We start from the raw sequence: 5876 nt of genomic DNA, 5'->3' as shown, positions 1-5876 counted from the left end.
CCTACAGACCGGATAGCAAATTAATCGGAGTAAAATGGGTCCGATAGTGCAGGTAATATGTCTGCACACTTCGGTGTTCTTTTTGTCTTATAGGGATTAACACATCAACGTGACACAGGCTACGAGGGATGCCTTTGTGGACATCTCGGGACATTTGGACCATGAGGGGTTCTTTAACTGACTCAGGACAGCACATGAAGGACACATTGTTTTTTTTTTTTTTTTTTTTTTTTTTTTTTTTTTTTTTTTTTTTTACCGCCATCAAAAAGTGGCCGCCGCGACCAGAATAAATCGTGCGCACCTGCGTTCAGCAGCCTTTAGTTCTTTGCTACAGCGGAGACTGCGCTTCATATAGGGCTGCTTTTACGAAAACGTTTGTAAGAAACTGCAAAAAAAAAAAAAAATAAATAAATAAAACCCACAGCATATCACAAATGTGTGCGAGGTGGCTTGGTTTGCGCGAGTTGGGGAAACGATTACAAATAAAGTGCGTATTCAAGCAGCCAGCACTTACCCAGGCACACTAGGCCGTCTGGAGGCACAAACCTTGCGTGTTCTTGATTCGATTTTAACTGGCATCAATTATCCGCGGCCCTCTGGACTGTAAAAACTAGGCTTCGCAGTCACCATAGTCCATACTAACGGAGCTTCAAAATCAGCTTTGTCTCGTTTAGGTGCGAGAAGAAAGGAAGTGCACTGAGGAGCGCAACAAAACGAAGTCGTATGGCTGATAAGACGGCCTGATCCGTGGCTATCGGTAAACGTGTTCATGGCTTATCATGATGAAGCTCTATCGCGCCGCTTTAGTTGTCCCGCGTGTAAACGGGTCGCCGTGTGCTTCTGATGACGCCTACTGCGTGTGAACTTTCGAATTTCGAGTTTCGTTATCTTGGAATCTTCGGCGAGGCTCGGGCTCGGCGTCACGGAGCAAAGCACATGGTCATGTCTGTTTGAGTGACAGGTATACTGCATGTTTAATCTGCTTAGGGAAAACGAACTTTCTGTGGCAAGCTTCGAGACAAGCTTTTTCGAAGCGGATGCTCACTCACGTACGACGGCTAAGGTGACTGGCGTGTTCTTGTAGCCTGAACCACGTGGTTGGAGGAACTTGTTCGCAAGCGTTCTTCAGCACAGCGTTGTGAGCAGGAGCTTGTGGAATAGAAAATTTGCATGTTCTCGCCAGCGCTTTTGCGCCAAGTAAGTTTATTTGGTTCAGCTTATGCGGGTTAGTAATAAAGCAACTTGGCGTGTAAAATTGAGGGCTCCATTTCCACCCACGCACGCGGTGGCTTGCTTTAAGTAGTCATTGATGTGGACAAAGACCTCCGCCGCTGCGAATGTGATATCGAAGGCGTTGCACACAGCCCTTCTAGTGCGCCAACCGGAGTACCAATTAATGTTCGAACCGAACCGTGCCAGCAGCGTTTGCATATAGAGGCGAAACTTAAAGAGCGCCGGTGTGCTGTGCCGTTGATATCGTTGCCTCCGCGGTTAGCTCCGGCAACGCGCTCGGAGCTGACCGCAGATGCCATGGCTCAACAGTGTCCGCGCGCATATATATACTGACAACAGACAGTGAAATGAGCGGTGCCCATGCAAGGCTGCGGGCCTTAATTATTTCTATTCGTGAATATAATAGACCACATATGCAGAATCTGTGCGCGGAACGTGCCATCACAGAGTGTTTGCCCGCACCCTCAAAATTCGGCCACCTGAACACTCGAAATTTGACCTCGTCCGAATTTAACCAAAAATGGTGTCCAACCTACATTTATTATCGGCAATTCAATGGTCACCTGCAAATATGGATGGCCCTACCCCAAATCTTGGCCACCTGGACCCCCGAAATTTGATGAGCGCAAATTTGATGAGCGCGTTCACTTTCAATTAATGCACAAAACGAAAATAGGTATTAAAACAAGAAACCACAGTACAATGAAGGTAAACAAGCAAAAGGGAGTGCGTAGAATAGTTACGAGGTACATTTTCGTGTTTGTATCTTGAAGAGTGCAGGCTTAAAAATGGAATAATATGCAAGTAAAAAAGATCCATCTAGACTGATTAGAAATACAAAGTACGCTTTTAGGAGGTGTAAGAAGGTCATAATTTAATACATTCAGTAAAGGGTACCGTATCATCTGGTAATCATATTAGTTCGTGTGTATGGTACCTACCACGGTTTCGCTGGTAGGTATGGTAAACAATAATTTTTTGTTTTTAGACAACACAAATTCCAAGCGCGATAAAGTCAAACGCTAAGACCTTTTTTCCGGCTAGCCATCTGATCTCCACACTTCTAACTCCACGAATATTTCGTACCACAATTCTCTTTGGATCATGTATATTTACTTGGCCTTCTTCGACATGGAGTCATTACAGCATTTCGAGTCATCTGGCAATAATATTTGAAGACGACAAACGTATTTAAACTCAGCTGTCGAAGCGGCTTCTCCAAATGTAGTTCGAGTCCCTCTTTCGGTTACGAACAGCCGAAAATAAAAATAAAAAATTGCGTAATAAAAATCTGCAGCCGCAGAATATACGAGACACAAACAATATCAGTGCACGGAATTAGAATCTTGTGCCAATAATGAACACAAAAAGGCAAAACCATTATCAAGCCTAATAATTTCATCTCCTTTGCTATAGCCCAAGAGCGAGATATTGCGCAAATTTAAGAAATACGACCTTAATCTTTGCTCTAAATTTCACGCCAGTAATAAAACACTTTCAAACTAGCAATCAAATATATGCAGTGCTCTGTGTAATGGTATACTTTATGCTCTGCAGTGACTACCCAATCTAAAAATGACTGCCGATTCCAAATGAAAAATTTAGAATTGTGTTTGCTCCTTTAGTTGGACTAGGAGGCACTAATTGGCGTTTGGTCTGAATTCCAAATGATCCCAACTGCTCTGAGGGAAGAGCAACTGAAAATTTTCCAATGGAATAAACTGTTTCTTTTTCGACAGTGTCAGGTTTTATTTGGAACGCCGCTGCTTCTTTCGAACACGTTGTAGGCAAGTGGAACAAAAGCGACCGTTCCTTTTAAATAGAGTATATTCCAGTTAGTACCAGCTCGTTCCAGTTAAAAAGAGGTACAGAGACGCGACATGCGTGTAGCGTTCCACACAGAGCAACCTGATAGCGCCTAGTTCCACATAAATTATCTGGAAGAAGTGATTTATGTAGAACTTATGTGAAACTAGTGACGTTTATGTGGAATTATGAGTTTAGGAGTCAGTATAATTGCTTGAAGGCGGCGTTTCTGGTGAAGAGGCAAGTCAGGATTCACCACAGTTTGAAGAGCATGCCCAGCGCTCTCGGGAAGGTTCTTGTTAACCAGCGTTATGACGCAGTGAACGGAGGACTCGCTGACTTCCTCAAATAAGCTACGGTTGTACCTCGCGGTAAATGGCGGAATTCGTCGCTAAAGTTGGTTAAAAGTAGTTCTGTTCGCTTGTCACTCAAGCCATAGACCCCTCTAACGATGCATGCTTGAAGACTCAACAATAAATTCAAGTTCGTTTCCACGAGCCCTTGAAGGTCGCGAGGGTTGTCGCACTGCACTGCAACAAACAAGCTGGGTGCGTGGAGGTAGAGTGACGTGGTCATTGCACACTCGTAAAACTGGCCTGCCTGGTGTGCAGTAGTCGGAAATTGCGCGCTGGGTGGAAAAAGTCACCATAAGATCATGAAGGCCGATGACTGCGCCATTTTTGCGAAGAAAGTCAAGAACGAGGATCAGGTTCGAGCACTCTGCCAGCACAGCGAAGCAACAAGAGAAAGTTACGTGGGCGAATCTCGACTCGGAGCGGCGCGCACTCCGTGCGGCGTCACCATACGCCCTCCGGCTGTGCTTATCGGCGCTCCGTACCAAGGAGTCAGGACTTCGCGTAGGATGGTATAGCACGGCCACGACTCAAAGCAAAAATCAGCACCGGTATCTCAGCGGAAAGGAGCTCACCATCGACAAAGTGCACCGTATCACGGGTCGTTGGACTGGCGGGTCATTCGGCGAGTCGAATTAGCACGCCGAATTTAAGTTTCTCTGATCGTCAGGAGGTCGCCGGACTGGTTGACGGCGCACCTTCTTTGCCTCCGACATGGACGGAGTCGCGCGGTTGAAAACCCGAGTCATTTCTTCTACGAACATGGCGACGCTCTCATTAAGCCGTTGCAGTTGTGAAGTTGGAACTGTAAAGCCAATTCAGCCATCTCTTTTCATACATCGTTGGCAAAAGTTCCGAGCAGTGCCGCCGGAAATCTTCCAGGTGGTGATGATAGCCTCATGGTTTTCGAATCATCTTCTAGTGCAAAATAAATATTCCACAGCTTGCGCTCCTCGTCCCACGCATTAAACGCGGCGACCCAGTCGTAGCTGGTCAGCCAGTCCTCAACATCTTATAATTTGTCGCCATGGGATAGCGTGGGGATACGCGGACTATGGAAGAGCAGCGATTCACGGGAAGCTGAATGGCCTGACTTAATTGCCGCTGTAGTCGTCGTGGTTAGCGGTGGGGAAACAAGGGGGCCACACTCGGGAGCTAAGCCTCTCAAGCGGCAGCTTGCCTTGTGCACAGGTGCCATGTCCACGGTGTGCAGCTGGGCGTTGGAGGCACCCAGAAACTCTTCGTACGTGGGATGCACCCTGCACATCCACCAAAACGTCCCAGCAGCCGGTAGAACTATAAGTAAGCAGATTTACTTCCACCAACACACAAGCACTGGCAAAAGAATTCACGGCTGGCTAACAGACAAGCGAGCGAGCTCCCCAACCGAAGAAGACGAGCGCGTGCCAGTCTTCCGAGTTCGACCACAATGCGGTGCCAGTAATTAATATATTGCCAGTAAGGCAGTATAGATATGAGTGAAGGATGTGAAATAAGAACACATGATAACACATGAAATAAGAACACATGATAGCCCCTTCGCCGAGGAAGCAGGAATGAACATATGGTACTCTCAGTTTAAAGTTTTAATTGACTATTTGATAGTCTCTTCCATATTCATTGTCGGTAGCGAAATAGTTAACTGAGAAGGGAAATGACAAGACTAGCAGCTGTCCTGTTGTTTGGCTCCAGTATGCGACTGTGATTTCACTCCTATTTATAAATTCAGATCGTTACAATGCACTGCAAGTTCTTTATAAAATCTTGCAAAATTAAAACAACCTTACAAGAAATTTATAAAAACTCGCAGACGCCTTATATACAGATGCTGCCTGTAGGGGAGATGGCCGCATAGGATTAACACTTGTGGGGTCACACAGAGAAAGAGAGGAAGACTGGCAAGGCTCTAGCCTTATCTGAAACCATCACAACCGCAACTCTTTGCCACGGAAGTAGCCGCCATCACAACGGTCATAGTCTACACCCCAGCCAATATCGTTATGAACGACTGTAGACATGTCATAATAACTATAAGAGGAAGGATCTCTAGCACCGAAAAGACATACTAATCAATCTTGACCTTAGTGAAGACCTAAGAAAAATCAGTTAATATGGGTGCCAGCACACGCGGGAAACCAATGCAACAAGACAGGTCACACATATACCCCGGGTAGATCCGGCCAAGCTGTGGACGCAGCTTAAGACCAGGAGCCTTTCGAAGAGCCCCTCACTTCATAGCACGATAACACCACAAACCGATGAGTCCGGAGAGCAACATAACCATCATCACACAGCTCACCATCCAAGAACAACGGGCGGTGTGGAGAAAACTTCAAATCTATATATACCCCAACCCGTATATCATTTCGAAATTCTCTAATTTCAAATTAGTCCGACTTGTCGTTTCTGAGGTGAAACAGATTTTTCCAATCATATAATTTTGTACTGCTGGGCCATCTGTCTCCCATACAACTCATGTCTGAT

The sequence above is a fragment of the Amblyomma maculatum genome, chromosome 1 (assembly GCF_055883805.1).
Source record: "Amblyomma maculatum isolate TAMU_Amacu chromosome 1, ASM5588380v1, whole genome shotgun sequence".
Classification (NCBI taxonomy): Eukaryota; Metazoa; Arthropoda; class Arachnida; order Ixodida; family Ixodidae; genus Amblyomma; species Amblyomma maculatum.
This window is presented reverse-complemented; position numbering follows the sequence as displayed.